The 16,746-nt window shown below is 37.7% G+C and overlaps 1 protein-coding gene across 4 annotated transcripts in view; it reads right to left on the minus strand.

Moving 5' to 3' along the window:
• Positions 1–16,048, minus strand: part of LOC139952120 (serine/threonine-protein kinase Sgk1-like) — a 97,337-nt gene extending 81,289 nt beyond the window's left edge. For 2 of the 4 annotated variants that reach the window (XM_071951084.1, XM_071951082.1), the window contains exon 1: positions 15,914–16,048. The gene's annotated coding sequence lies outside the window, so the exon portion shown is untranslated. The remainder of the gene's footprint in view (positions 1–15,913) is intronic. The other 2 variants (XM_071951085.1, XM_071951083.1) reach the window with 1 other exon arrangement.
• Positions 16,049–16,746: the final 698 nt, after the last annotated feature.

The raw sequence follows: 16,746 nt of genomic DNA on the forward strand, positions 1-16,746 counted from the left end.
AATCAGAACAGAAGACATGGGTCGGTCCTAGACAAACAATCAGCCACGACTATTAAAACAAACCACCAGATGGGAAATTGAAGTACTACATGTTAAGCCCGGTTCATACTTCCTGCGAATGCGAATGCGATACGAATGTTGACGTCACAAATTCGCAACGAACAATTCGCAGCAGTTGCTCTACTCCCTTGCGATAATCGCTGCGAAAGGAGGGTGTGACGTCAAATTCATGTCAAATTTGCTTCGCATTCTCATTCGCATGAAGTATGAACCGGATTTAGTCCTAGGTACAAATGTGATCCCTTATAATGCTGCGATTTTGATTTTAGTATTCATTTCAAAGCATGATATGTTGAATTTGTACAATGATCAAAATCAGAGCAGTAGACAGAGGTCGGTACTAGACACACAATCAGCCATGACTATGAAAACAAAACCACCAGATGGCAAAATTGAAGTACTACAGTAGTTCAATAAATGTGATCCCTAGCAACCAAGCTTTAAAGCGGTAACCTAGTAACCACGCATACCAAACTGAGAGACACTAAAAAAAAAAAAAAACCACAGGTACAAGTTACAACTCCGTTGAAGGGAGAAATAATGTCAAGATTCTACGATGTATATACATTTTGTAGGTTACATTTTGTAAGTGTTTTTGTATGGACAGTCTTCAATTTTTTTTTTAATTAAAGATTATTTTGTCAGAAAGTCCATTTTCAGTCTTAAAGCCATTGGACCCTTTCGGTAAACAGTGTTGTCCAAGGCCCACACTTTGTGTACCACAACTTCTATATCAAATAACAAACCTGTGAAAAGTTAGGCTCAATCGGTCATCGGAGTCGGGAGAAAACAACGGAAAAACCCGCCCTTGTTTCCGCACGTTTCGCCGTGTCATGACATGTGTTTAAAATAAATCCGTAATTCTCGTTAACGAGAATTTATATTGTTTTGCTGTTTTCTCAAAAAGTAAAGCATTTCATGGAATAATATTTCAAGAGAAGTCTTTCACCATTGCCTTCTGTAAACCCTGTAAGTTATTTGCAAATCTGTGAACTTTTATTTTTTTTCTGAACCGAAAGGGTCCAATGGCTTTAAGGAATGTTGCCTTTTAAAATGACTCAAATCATCTTTGTTTTAAAGCCATTATACACTTTCGGTAAACAGTATTGTCCAAGTCCCACACTTCGTGTATCACAACTTATATATAAAATAACAATCCTGTGGAAATTTAGGCTCAAACGGACATCGGAGTCGGGAGAAAATAACGGGAAAACCCACTCCTGTTTTTGCGCGTTTCGCCGTGTCATGACATGTGTTTATAACAACTCCGTAATTCTCGTTAACGAGAATTTATATTGTTTTACCGTTTTCTCAAAAAGTAAAGCATTTCATGGACTAATATTTCAAGAGAAGTCTTTCACCATTACCTTCTGTAAACCCTGTAAATTATTTGTAAATATGTGAACTTTTTTTTTTGTTTCTGTACCAAAAGGGTCCAATGGCTTTAAAACAATGATCCTAAATCGTCTGTGATTCAAAATGACCAGTATTTTGAAGATCCCACATTTTGTCTGAAATTTAATCCTAACAATGCAAATCATCAGTGATTTGTTTGGATTTCAATATAAAATACAGTCGTACATGATCTCTACCATATGTCTACTGGAGGTCAAAAGTTTTTGTCTGATTTCTAACAAAATAATCCAGTATCGTCAGTGATTGCCACTGAAACAGTCAAATTTCTGTTATTCTTACACAGACAGTCAAAATAACATTTGACTCAAACAAAAACAGTCAAATCGAATTCAAATAAATAAACATCAACATAATAGAATAAAATAATATAAAAACCTACATTCCCTTAAAAAAAAAAAAATGGAAACAACTGGATCAGATCGGTGTCGAAAAAGTGCTGTCTTAAAGCCAGTGGACACTATTGGTAATGTCAAAGACCAGTCATCTCACTTGCTATATCTCAACATATGCATAAAATAACCAACCTGTGAAAATTTGAGCTCAATTGGTCGTCGGAGTTGCGAGATAACTATGACAGAAAAAAACACTCTTGTCACACGCAGTTGTGTGCTTTCAGATGCTTGATTTCGAGACCTCAAATTCTAAACTTGAGGTCTCGAAATCAAATGCGTGGAAAATTACTTCTTTCTCGAAAACTACTCCACTTCAGAGGGAGCTGTTTCTCACAATGTTTTTATACTACCAACCTCTCCCCATTACTCGTTACCAAGTAAGGTTTTATGCTAATTATTATTTTGAGTAACTACTAATAGTGTCCACTGCCTTTAAAGAATTAAAATATAAAAGTAATTGATGTCTTGGCTTGAGTCAGGGCAGTTTTCTCTGCCGTCGATTTCACAAAACTCTGTCTATCTTAAGACTAATCTTAGGACTTAGGACGAGTTCCAACCCTGCACTGTGTAGCATGCAGACCTTAAGATTAATCCTAAGTTAGGACGAGTTACTCGTTCTAACTCAAGATAAGACGAGTCCTAACTCTTTGTGAAATCGACGGCTGTACCACTAGCCCAAGTCTTACTGTTTTGTTCAAATGAATGATAAAACTTAGTGTTCTCATTTTGATTTTAGTGTCTCTTTCCATTTTGATTTTGGTCTTGTCAAAGTAAAATCTTGATCCAAAGACAGACTCTGAGCTCCCAGTCACGCAGCGTTCTTGTGAATTTTTCTCCCAAATTTGAGCTCTGTGAGTGACAAGATGAAATTGCTCCCGGAGTTCTTATAATCTTGCTCCGTTCTTGACTCCATTAAAACTAACCCCGTCATTTGATTCTCGCGATTCAGATTCAACCTTTTAAAATATTAGAAATCGCTGTCAAATATCGAGTCTTGACTTTCCCTCCCCTGTAGATTGCTCAGAGGCTAAAAAATATTAAAGTCGACAAGTCTCTGTCCTGTTATATGCAGACTGCACTTTCATATGAAGTTACGATCGATTGCATTCCAGTACTGCATATTTTTTCAAATCTACATTACATCCGGTCACTTGAAATACAGTGTGCCACTCAAAGGCTATTCTCTTCGCATGATGGCCAAAAAACACACTTCCCTTGTCAAATTATTGCTACGTGAATGTTTTTATAGCCAGCGAGCTGAGAGGGTCTTTTTTAAAGCTATCTCTACCTTAGATGAATGGCTACATACATGTACATGTATGTACACCCATGTACTTGAAACCGTTCCTTATCTACAAACGCAAGACTAACAAGTCCTAGGTTGGAAAAGATGTGCCAAATAGGCCTATATTTTTTATCTAAATTTTTAGGAATGCTTTCCACATCTGGCCACCATATTTTAAAGGGATAGGTTTATTCTATATTTGTAATGGCTGTTGGACTTTATTTAAACTCTCTTGATATTCTTTCTAATGAATTGGTCGCAGAAATGCTAGCTTTTTTACCCTAAAAACGAAAAAATTCAAGCCATCATTTCATTGGGCGGATAGAACTCCAGCGCACTCATGCCCAAAAGAACTAAAAATGGAGTGTAGCGAGCAGCCTTGTCATGAAATCAGGACCCCCATAATATATTTATAAGTAACATTTTTTTAACATTAAGTGTATAGTTTTTTTTAAGACACCCTGTAAATTTTATTTCATTTCAATTATTGGTGTGAAGTCGCGTTTTTTTCTTGTTTCATATTTCAAACACATCGGTGTATGGGTAAAAACCAAAATTAATACTCTTTATCACCGATGCAAATTAAACATCTATTATGTTTCACATAATATATCCTGTCAATGGTGTTCATTGTGCTGTTAGGTGTTCAATAAAATAAGTGATGTTGGCCTTCGAAAAAAAGAATCTGCTAGGGTCGAAACATAATGCCATAAATTTAAAACTTTGGGCAAAATGTAATTTCATTTCATTTAATTTCTCAATTCTGGTTGCAATTAAACCCAAGTACTCTCACTCAGAAACAAAAAATCCTTAATCACTATACTAGCCAAGAACCAAATGGAGAGAAGACAAACTAAGGATTTTTCAGTCTTAGATGTGGGAGGAAAACCCACGCAGTCGGTACTGGGACTGAAAACCAATCAATTTTGGATGACAAACATTGTGAAAAGGCAATTGATTTAAGAATGCAAGACAAAGAAAGTGTTGTTTTTACTTAATTTGCCTCTTGCTTTATACGTCTACATGAAGGTTTGCAGTCCACGCATCCGCATTGCCCTTTGTAAACTCCCCACAGAATTTGATATTTTCATCAAGTGATCTTTACCAGGGTTTTCTAGTTTCCATGAAATGAACCAAAGAGCAATTTCAGGATTGTTCTATGCTGCTTAAGTTTCCTTCCTCCATGCATAAGGTACACATGTAGCAAAGGACTTGCAAGTTTTCCTGTTTAGATTTCAATAGCATCTTGCAGACTTTGTTTTCTTTTTTGATCTGTGAAGCCAGGAGACGGTGCTCCTACAGGACTGATCTGCCAAGTGGTCACTTGGAACCTTTTAGAACTTCAAGCTAATTTTGGCTCCAATTAATACAATAATACTTTAGGGATTGAGTTTGACCTTAAGATGGACACAGGGTGTCACCTTCCTCCATGATGCCACTAAGTCAAGTCTCATGGTCCTCCCTCAGTGGCCTAGTGGATAAGATCTATGGACTCACCTCGCAGTCGCTAAAGGTGGAAAGATTGAAAGTCCTCCACGAAAATACATGACACTGTTGTTTCAATTTTCCAAAAGTTAACACTGTTTAGCTGAAACTTTCCACAAGTCACTTTAAATTTATATTTCTTGATATTTCTGCCAGAAGTCAACACTCAATATGTTGACAGAAAAAAATCAATCTACGTGTATTGTATGACCCTACCGTTATCAACCACAAAACATTGCTTAGCAAATTTCTGCTTTGCCAAATTGAGCAGGACACCAGTCATTGTACATGTTGCACGTATACAAAATAAATGTAAATGACAAGGTATTTTGGCTGGTAACCTTTTCTCTGTTTACCCTCCAACCAAACTGTACAAATGCCATCAAATTTGGTGAATCTCATATGTTTTTAATCACGTACACATTCCGGTAGGCTTTTTTTTTTTTTGCACACGCACAATGTGTTTTTGAACACCATTGATGGGATTATTTTGATTGCGGCTATGAAAATAAGAAATTCCATTTTTTTCTGGTGGATCGATTCTGGTTAAATGAACTTCATTTAATCAGCGAGCTTTTAGATTGTAACTTTAAAGCCATTATACACTTTCGGAACTGAAAAAAAAGAAAAAGTTCACAGATTTACAAATAACTTACAGGGTTTACAGAAGGTAATGGTAAAAGACTTCTCTTGAAATATTATTCCATGAAATGCTTTACTTTTTGAGAAAACATTGAAAGAATTATCAATTCTCGACATCGAGAATTACGGATTTATAGTAAACACATGTCATGACACGGCGAAAGAGTACACGTAGGTTTTCCCGTTGCTTTCTCCCGACTCCGATGACCGATTGAGCCTAAATTTTCACAGGTTTGTTATTTTATATATACATGTACAGTAAGTTGTGATACACAAAGTATGGACCTTTGGACAATACTGTTTACCGAAAGTGTCCAATGGCTTTAATCAGTGAGCTTTTAGATTATAACTTTAAATCAAATTTAAACTTTTCATAAATTACATTCCAATTCTCCACTTTGTCTGCAGGATCAATAAGTCTGTTTCAAGCTGAAAATTAAGATGAATCTACAGTGTGTGCAGTGTAAGTTCTTAAAGGCAATGGACACAAGTGGTAATTACTCAAAATAATTGTTAGCATAAAAACTTACTGGTAGCAAGCAAGGGAGAGCTGGGCCCAATTTCATAGAGCTGCTTAAGCACAAAAGTTCGCTTAAGCAAAAAAATCATTGCTTCGTAAAATCATATTACAGGCCAAGACTCCACTCAATTGTTATGCTAAGTAAATAACAGCTAAATACAAGTCACAAGCAATGTATATGGCATGACATTTTGGCCAGTAACATGTGTAAAATCAGTAAGCTATTTTCGTGCTTAAGCAAATTTATTGCTTAAGCAGCTCTATGAAATTGGCCCCTGTTCTGATAGTCTATGAAACATTGTAAAGTAACATAGTTTTGATAAAGAGGTAACTTCTCACCCCCCAAAAAAAAACTTCAGCTGAAGCCAAAGTTCATTTTGCATCTGAAAGCAAAAAAAGGGATAAAACAACAAGGGTGTTTTTCTTTCTTTATTCTCATGCAAGTTAGTTTGATAACCGATTTTCACAGAATTGTTATTTAATGCAAATATGTTGGGATACACCAAATGAGAATACTGGTCTTTGACAATTACCAAACGTCAGTGCCATTAAACACTTTTTGGAATTATGCCACTTACAAAAATGCCCAGGTTGTAGTCCTTTAAACTACAAGCTTTCACCAGGTTTTTTTCCCAGTTGTTTTTCATCTTCAAAACTGTAGGGCATTCTGGAACCATATTATTTTGTGGATATTTTGCTGAAGCACGCTGAACTGAATCAAGGTCTTCGAAATGTTTTCTGTTTGATGTTTATCCTGGTTTTATAAAACCTTAACTTTGAAATCTGGAACACATGTTTTTTTTGTGTGTTTTTTTTGCATTAGCCATAATTCCGCATTGGCCAAAATATACGTGTATCGGCATGCGTACATAGTACAGATCGGCCTCATACATTGTACACTAGCTTGTCCATGGCAAGAATCCTGGTACATTTACGTACGGTAGTATGTATTCTCGTGGACAGAATTCAACTTAGTACATGTATGTAGTAAAATAATGCCCTCAGCTGCCCTCATTTCATAACAAATCGAGGAAACTGACAGACTCACAGCTCCTTGTTCTTTGGCCTAGTTTAATAGAAACTCTGAGGTAACTAACATGATGGGGGGGGGGGACCTTTTGTGAACCCGCTCCTTGCCCCCTGCTAAATTTCAAGTTCCTGATGTTGTTTTATAGGGAAACAGGTAAGGTCGCCTGCAGTACATAAACAACATGTCAACTGTGCGCAGAGCTCACATTGTGTACACACCCGCAAATGCATCTAATTTCACCCCGACTTCATTAGCCAACACTGCACTACGTAAACTCCACCGCACCAACTGTACAGTATAGCGCCTAATGATAAGATGAACGTCAGTTGGGAACTGTTTACTGTTTACAAGTAACAGTCTTACTCTCATATTTTAGAGAGTTTTTGATTTGTTAAATTTATTTAAAAGTTGTATTTCATGGCTAAATTTTACATTCCCAACAGTCATGCTAATAATCTTTAAAACCACAAGTAAAACTGATCACTAGGTAAATTTTGAATAATTTAGGTTTGAAAAACACAAATAATTGACTATTGAGTGGCAGTTAAACCAAGCTGTCTCAGGATGGAGCCATAACACTGCTCACTAGAAAAATGTTTGCATTTTGTAAAATCAACTCTGGTGAGCCCTGGTTGATTTTCCCCTCAAACTTGGGCCCCCTTGCCGTTTTTATAACCCGTTTACAGTCTAGAAGCTACATTGTAAATGGCTCTCTAAGAAAGACATTCATTACTGAAGAATCAACTGTGACATTAAAATCTACAAAATAAGTAGATAACTTGATCCCTGGTGTAGTACATGACAACATTTCAGATGCCATTTTGCTTTTATCAATTTGGGAGAATGACCAATAATTCCGATGACTTAAACCTTCCCCTTCCCCTTTTTGATGTTTTTGTTTTAAAAGGAAAGTTACAGAATTGGTAAGAAACAAAAATCATGAAGATCACAAATTTACATAAAACTTACACGGTCTAGTGATGATGATGAAAACATCCCTTGAAATATTTCTGTCTGAAATTTCATATTTGATGAGAAACAAATAATCTAATTTTGCGTTGGGATTTTATCGCTCAGTGAGCATTTTCTTCATTTTTGTTTTGGCATCGATGCAATGCAAAGTTATCGTAATTGTTTTTCACTATTCTCTCGTGACCCAGATGGCCGATCGATCTCAAACTTCAACAGATTTGTCAGTTTATGTATGGTGGATTTCATAAAGTGCTTACACTGCCAGCAGCTTTTTTGTTAGCAAACCAGTTCTGTAATGTTCCTTTAAAGCCATTATACACTTTCGGTAAACAGTTTTGTCCAAGTCCCACACTTCGTGTATCACAACTTATATATAAAATAACAAACCTGTGGAAATTTAGGCTCAATCGGACATCGGAGTCGGGAGAAAATAACGGGAAAACCCACTCCTGTTTTCGCGCGTTTCGCCGTGTCATGACATGTGTTTATAACAAATCCGTAGTTCTCGTTAACGAGAATTTATATTGTTTTACCGTTTTCTCAAAAAGTAAAGCATTTCATGGACTAATATTTCAAGAGAAGTCTTTCACCATTACCTTCTGTAAACCCTGTAAATTATTTGTAAATCTGTGAACTTTTTTTTTTTTTCTGTACCGAAAGGGTCCAATGACTTTAACTAGTCAAATCATGGCAAACAAAGACAGTTTTTATTGCCGATACCCTAATATAAACAAGTGCAGAGTGTTCAATCGCTTGCTGCAGCAACAACAAGAGGGGTATACGTTACCCACAAGAAACAGCAGTGCCATCTCAACCCACTCAAACAAAATAAGGGGGGGGGGGAAAGAGAAAACAGAACACATGGTAAAGACAAATCTATTCACATCTGGTTGCCATAGGAACCTTTTGGGGCAGTTCTCATATCACAAAGACCATTCTCCACACCTTCGGAGGTGATTCAAGCACAGCAACAGAATATGCAGCACACATTGCATCACACATGCCATTGAACATGTACACGTACACGTATGGGAATGAGTATGATAATAATAATAATACATGTATAGTGCACGTACCAAACAAGGTACTCAAAGGTGTTGAGTATACAAACTTTCAGAAAGATTATTGAAGGTTATTGAAGTGATGAATTCTGAGACTTAATTTGTTAGCACCTTACAAGGGTTTCAAGGTACTTTGGCGCATACAGCAGCAACAGCCCTGATCATTGAGGCAAACAAACCCCTTCTCTTTGCGATAAGTGCCAGGGGTCGGAATTAAGTGTATTTCCATGGTAGTCAGCAGGGCTAGTGACCAATAATTTTTAGTAGCCCTGATAAGATTTTGGTAGCCCGAAAGACACATTATGTCTCGCGTCACGGCTCAAACTTTACAATACACCAATAACATAGTTCTTTATTGTTTGTGATGATGATTTTTGCATTATTTTTCCACTAGCCCGTCGGGCTATCAAACTGGAAAAATCAGTAGCCTGGTAAGTCTGGTACTCCCGGGCTAACGAGCTAGTGGCATTTTCGACCCCTGAGTGCACTTGGTTCTTTACATTTTGGGATTCGGACCCACACTCTGCTGATCAGAAACACCAGAGTTCGAATTCGTTGACTCTTAACCGCTCGGCCACAACACTTCCACATATGGTGATTTGAAATTATTAAGACTCACTAAAAATCCATGCATTTCAAGTACATATAAACCACAAGGGAAATTGTCTATTCAGTGAGTTTCTGGTGGATTATTAGTTGATATTTTCAATAAAAAAATTGCATCCCCTTAAGGCGATCCCCTGGCTGTCACTTGCTTTGTATAGTAAACTTGGACATCCTAAGGTTGTACACGCACTATGTACTATGAATGGCTTCTGACTGGCACCCCTAAACAAAGACCAAAATAGGGGGACGGCCAGCCCACGGCTAGATAGTTCAGTTGGTAGTGCTTGCACATTAATCCAATCGATTGTTGGTTCACACCCCGCTCTGGTAAATTGTTATGAATACGCTAGCTACTGCATCTACGGGAGCACCCTGAAGCATGAAGAATAAAGCCCTGTTCATACTTCCTGCGATTGGGATACAAATGCGACACTAATTTGTACATCACAAATTAACAAAGAACAATTCATAATACATGTTGTTCAACTCCTGCGAAACATTCTCTGCGAAAACAGCCATGTGATGTCAAATATTGCTTCGCACTCGCATTCCAGGAAGTATGAACCTGGCTTTAATTGGCAAACCATTCAGACCACACCACAGTATTAATTTCAAGGTATTGTGGGAGCGCATACATTAGTGTCCGCTCCGCTCTGCACTGATGGTAAGATGTGCGTACAAAATTAACAGTGCTCAATCAGTAGAATGCATTCACAGCACGACAATCATACTGCAACCGCAGATGTTGGGCATTCATTCCAAGGTTGATCAATCAATGTTTAATTTAAAAATGTAAAAACGCGATGAATAAAATTAAGAAAAATATATATGTGTAAACAGCAGGTGACAGCAGATAAACGACGTGTGTCAAGATGTCAAAATGAAGTTGGAATATTCATTACAGAAGGTAACACGTCAACATCCATTACTTTGTATCGGTCTATTCCAACCACCCACACCCATCAAAACTTATAACCTCATCTCTCTGCCACTCTGCAAGACAGCATTTTTTTCTGTCGTCTTTCTTTTTCTTTTACTTCTTCTTTCCATTACGATGATTTGCCCGATGAATAGAATACACCTATCAATAGGAATGCGAGAGCTATAAGACATACATTGTAGCTGCTGGCAGAGAGTTGAAGCCTGGCTGTCAAGAAATTGGATGCTTTTTATTAAAAGGTCAGGTTGTATTGTAACGTCCATCTTGACGGTTGGCTGGGCGGGCAGACTGCAGGTGATTCTACAAGGGTTTGATGAAATGACAAGTCTTCAAGCCATTTGGGATTAATGCCTTGAATAATGCAGATTCTTTGAAATTCGGGGTTCAATGAGAAAGGTTGTTTATAAATGCAATTACGTTATGTTTTCATGTATTTTCTTACTCTGTAATTAGACTTTTGAGACCTATCATAGTTGGTCCAAACTATTGCGTTTTATGAGTTTTATTGAGTTCCATCATACTTAAAGGAACACGTTGCCTTGGATCGGACGAGTTGGTCAAAACAAAAGCGTTTGTAACTGTTTTTTATAAAATGCATATGGTTGGAAAGATGTTTTAAAAGTAGAATTCAATGATCCACACAAGTTTGCCTTGAAATTGCGTGGTTTTCCTTCTACTGTGCGAACTAACATGGTCGGCCATTTATGGGAGTCAAAATTTTGACCCCCATAAATGGCCGACGTGTTAGTGGACAAGGTAAAAGGAAAACCACGCAATTTCGAGGCATGTTTGTGTGGATCATTGTATTCTACTTTTACAACATCTTTCTACCCATCTTTCTAACGCTTTTCAAAGACCAACTCGACCGATCCAAGGCAACATGTTCCTTTAAGTTTTAAAAGGGTAGTTTATGGCTATCAAAATTATCATATTGTTGGGAAAGTAAAACTAAATTATCATATTAATGGGAGTAAATTTAGCCATGACAAATATAAAATTCTGAGAATAAGACTAGACTTTCATTGTACATGTAGCTGAATTTGCCCAACTGATTGAATTTTCTAAGCACAAAGTACTGTAATTGTAATGGTCGCACAAACTCAAGCGTAATTGTCAAATTAGTGCGGTAAATCTAAGCATATTTTGTCCCAAGTTTAAATTTTGTCTCAATGTTTATTTTAAACAAATGATTTGTATTATGAGGCTTAATTTGTAAACCATTTATTTTTTAAACACTTTTTGCCTTTTCAACTTTACTGGCAGGGCATATTCATGTAAAATTAAAATTGTACATTAAAAAAATTCTGATGGGTATTTTTATTCTCAATTACTTGGTAAAAAATAATAAGGACTTTAAAAAGAACAAGTTGTTTTTTAATAGAAAAATGTTGTCTTCACTCAAGTAACTTTCTTTTTTTGATAACAGTCTATTCAGTCAATGAACCATCAATGTAAGTGGAAACTGCAATGTTATAATGGCTTTGGGAACATTCACTATTCCACTAGCACTGTCTAATTGTGTCCCTTTGTGAACATCATATATTGGGTTACAGGCCATGCAGAGTTCACCACAGCTTTTAGTATAGAAACAGGAGTTTTATTGCAAGTGTTTGTCATTGTTAAACTCTGCTTTATCCTACCCTTATAATGCAAAATACAATCTAGTAAAAAAAAAAAAAAAAAAAAAAAAAAAAAAGGAATTTTATTAGTTTTATTTAAAAAAAGAAAAATTCTGTAATTTTTAATGAGTATCAGCTCTGACCAGCATTACATTACAAAATGTAACTGCGATATTCAATCCAGACTATCTGTACATGTAGACTGTAATCACTACATCGTGCCTAGTGTCGCTCCTTGTAATCTAGATCAAGATTGGAGAACTCATGCGGTAACATTGTCAATGTCAAGGTACGGCAAACCAAACTTGAACAATGTCTCGAGTCTGTCGTTGTATTGATTTAGTATTGGGCCTGGGGCAAAAAGGTGTAAATCTTGAAGTAACTGAGTGACACTGAAAGAAACCTTTGGTTACAAAAGAAAGGCTGTTAAATCTTGATGGATACAGTGAGCCCTATTGTACACCATGTACCCTTACCAATGTTCAAGGCTTTAAAGGCAGTGGACACTATTGGTAATTACTCAAAAAATTTATTAGCATAAAACCTTTCTTGGGGACGAGTAATGGAGAGAGGTTGGTGGTATGAAACATTGTGAGAAACGGCTCCCTCTGAAGTGACGTAGTTTTTGAGAAAGAAGTAATTTTCCACGAATTTGATTTCGGGGACCTCAGGTTTAGAACTTGAGGTCTCAAAATCAACCATCTAAACACACACAACTTCGTGAGACAAGGGTGTTCATTATTATCTCGCAAGTTCGATGACCGATTGAGCTCAAATTTTCACAGGTTTGTTATTTTATGCATATATGTTGAGATACACCAATTGTGAAGGCTAGTCTTTCACAATTACCAATAGTGTCCACTGTCTTTAATTAAGGGGGGGGGGATTTTGTGTTCAGTTGACCAGAATTCAATGAGAAAAAAAAAATGTCTGTTAAAACAATTGAACTACTGAATAATTTGAAAAAGCCCTCGAGAAGATTTATCTCATTTATTCTATTTAATCAACAGAATTATATTTCAACCCTCCTACTGATACACCATTCAAAACCATTCAAAATTCACTAACGTTTACAACCCCATCGTTTTTGTACACACATGGCAGTACCATTTGAGCAGGGTTGATCATAAGCTGTACTACCACTTAAAACCATTCAGATGGTTTTGAGCTGTGCATAAGCTGTACCTGTGTGCATTACCATAGCCGAATGGTTTCAGATGGTCAGCAAGCCGTTTAACAAATCCTGTAGTGTCTATGACATAGTGTGTGGTAACCTCGTAGCCAGGGACAGATTGGTCACCCCCACACCGCCTGGTATCACTCAGTCATGACAAAGTGGGATCCTTGATGCACCACTTAAAACAATCCTCATAGGATTCTGTACTAGCTGCACCACCATTCAAAACAATTTGGAGAACCAACTGTCTGCACAGCTATTATACCATTCAATACCATTCACTTGAATGGTTTCAAATGGTGTATCAACTTGTTACAAAAAGGCGCCGATTGTAGGAGGGCTTTAGACAAAAAGTCAACAATTGAACCCTAAAGGCAAAATCACACTGCAGCGATAAAAAAAAACCTGATCACGATCACGACGCAAAGAGAACGCATTCTACTGGTTAAATCAGCATTTGCGTATTCTGCGTGGAGCAATTCAACCAATAGAATGCGTTCTACTATATTTAATGCTCGTCCTAGCCTGTGATAAGGACTGCCACTGCACTGACGTCCTGGATATTAGCTTCCTACAAACTACAAAAATGCGAACAAATTTTTGACTACAATTTCTAAATTTGTTTTACATGAATTCGGAAGTTGAAATTCCGTTCATAAATCATTGGTGCCCCCACCACACTTTTGATAATCCGGGCCAGGTGGGCACCAAGGCTACATACTACCATGGAGCGTGGTACTACCCCAGCCTACTTCTAGAACTATTTCCGTTTCGTCCGGCTATCGTCTCCCGTAACCTCATAGACGAACATCTCTCACGCGTTTAACGACCCATGGTTCAATGAATTTTGGAATCAGAAATCTCTCTTTTTTTTTTTTTTTTTTAATCTCGCCAAAATTTGGCTCTATGTGTCCTTTGATATCTCAATGTGCGAGGGGGCGACTAGAGAATCCACTCCGCAATCTCAAAAATTGTTTAAAATGATAAATTCTTACCGTAATTCCGGATTCCCCCTCTACTGTACGTGTTACTCCTCTGCCAACAATTTTGAAAATTACCCGACCTCGTTTTGCGAGAGTGCATCACGAGAGGGCGGGTACGATCCGTGATTTGTGTACAAAACATACACGGAACCACGAAGCTCGCACAGAGTACCAGTATGTACATGGCTGTGTGCAAAAAGTGTACATAGCGTGAGAGATGTTCGTCTATGAGGTTCAAGAGATGATAGCCGGACGAAACCGAAATAGTTCTAGGAGTAGTACTACCCTAGCCTAGCTTACTTAGGCTAGCATCAGAGGCCGTGGATGGTGGTTTCCATCCCCGTGGCCTGGGTAGTAGGCTCGAGACTGAGTGATGAGAGTAATTTGTAAAATCTGTATAAAGAAGCCATTAATTGTCACTCAAGAGTCTAGTCTGTCAAGTGATCAGTGACACAACGAAGGACACCTAGTACATTCATCATGACCATGGTCATGATGGTACATGAATGTCTGACACTTCGTACCTTTGCCACTTCGTACTCTGGACACTTCGTACCTTCTGGACACTTCGTACCGTAACCAAATTGGTCACTTCGTACCGTGGGCGGGGTAAGAAGTGACCATCAGCTGAGTCACTTCGTACCTTCAGCCGAGTCACTTTGTACCTCCATTAAAATGTGTATTCCTCAATAATTTAATGTTCGTTGAGATAAAAAATTAATAATAGGCTACTTAATGAATTATAATTTTGTTTGAGTATGTGAATGTCATTTTTAATGTGAAACTAATATTTTGTATAAGTTAATTACCGCCAAGGACAACATCTTCCGTCAATATTTTTTACAAATATTTTAAAGTCAAACAATCATGCAATCGTCAAAATGGCTCCTTGGTGTCCCAACAAAATAGTAACAGTTGGTTTATTTTGCTTTTATTTCATAATCATCCGATCACAAAGCACAAAAAAAAATCATAAACGATGCAGAAATCCCAAATTAGTACGAAGGTAGGAATGTCTCGTGAGAAGGTACGAAGTGACTCGTGAGAAGGTACGAAGTGACTCGTGAGAAGGTACGAAGTGTCTTGTAAGAAGGTACGAAGTGTCCAAGGTACGAATTGTCCAAAGTCACTTCGCACCTTGAAAAGGTACGAAGTGTCCAGGGTACGAAGTGGCAAAGGTACGAAGTGGGATCCTGACACCTGGTACATCAATAAAATACCTGGCATTCGGACTACGTACACAATAGCCCCACAATAGTACACTATCGCAGCATTAGCGGTAAAAGAGCGATAGTTGAGAAAATTCACACGCAAAATTCACTTGATTCTACTCCAAATCTGTGATACCTATTTGAACGATTCCAAGTGTAGTGCTATCTGCAACTTCTGAAGCATTAGATTTAGATCGGTAAGTTTCATCATGGAGGAAGGATGGTTTCATGATGCAGAACGTTGCAGACGGTTTTTCAAGGATTCCGAAAGGTTTTGGCAATTGTGCCAGGTTTTGATATCAGTGGTGCTGGGGCCAAGGATACGGGGTGGATTGCACCAATTTATGGGGCTACGTACACAACAGTGTGCATGTAAATTGAGCTAGGTCTTTTTCCCTACTGCTGTGCGTACGGCACACACTACTACTGCGTGTACGATACGAATACGAAACGATGAGAATACGAGAAAAATAATTATGCACACAGGAAAAGCATTTAGAAATCGCTGACTTACAATTCAGAGGAGCTGGAAAGATCTTCACTAGCTACTATACCTCCTCTTGATGTACACTTATTTTGCGGAATTCTGAGGGAGATTATTGTCCTCAAACACTGTTCAGTCGATCGTTCACACTTCTACCGCCATCACATGTCAACTAGACGAAAACATAGCAGGTGATACTATCGTCTGGAAGGCGGCAATCACCAACATCAACACTGTAACATGTCTATGTACTTTAGAGTCTGGGCACAGACTAGGAGCGATCTGCCACCTGCAAGATAGTCTTGATTCAAGACCTTCCTGCTATTAATATTTTATTTTATTTTAGAGACCGACACATGTGTACCAGCACTTGGTCTCAAGGAAAACCAAGTGGGCAAATAAACCATGGTTTGAAAAAAATGTGTACCCTTTGTTATGATGAAAATAATAATTGCATAATGTTTGACCCATAATCTTGAATGCTGTTATACTATGGGCATGCCAAATTTTGGACTGGCTTATATTATTGTGTCCACTAATTAATGGTTAATTAACCACCAGTTATACAATATTTGTATCAATCGTCTATAGTTGAGTGTATTTTAAGTATTTATTTTTTATTTTCAACCTTCCTTAATACTGGACATGAATGGTTAAACATTGGTCACTTTGCTGACAAGTGGTGCGGGTTGCGACGCCATATAGAAAGAAAATTAATGGTTAAGGCCGGTGTCCCAGCGAAATCCCGCCATAGAGAAAAGGACCCTTGGGAAAAATTAACATAGGCTGAAGAAGGTTTGTTCAAAAGAGGGCGCTATCAGATTCAGAAGTTTGTACACAGTTTTCGCCATGTGGGGCAGAAT

This window comes from Asterias amurensis, chromosome 20 (assembly GCF_032118995.1).
Source record: "Asterias amurensis chromosome 20, ASM3211899v1".
In the NCBI taxonomy this organism is placed as follows: domain Eukaryota; kingdom Metazoa; phylum Echinodermata; class Asteroidea; order Forcipulatida; family Asteriidae; genus Asterias; species Asterias amurensis.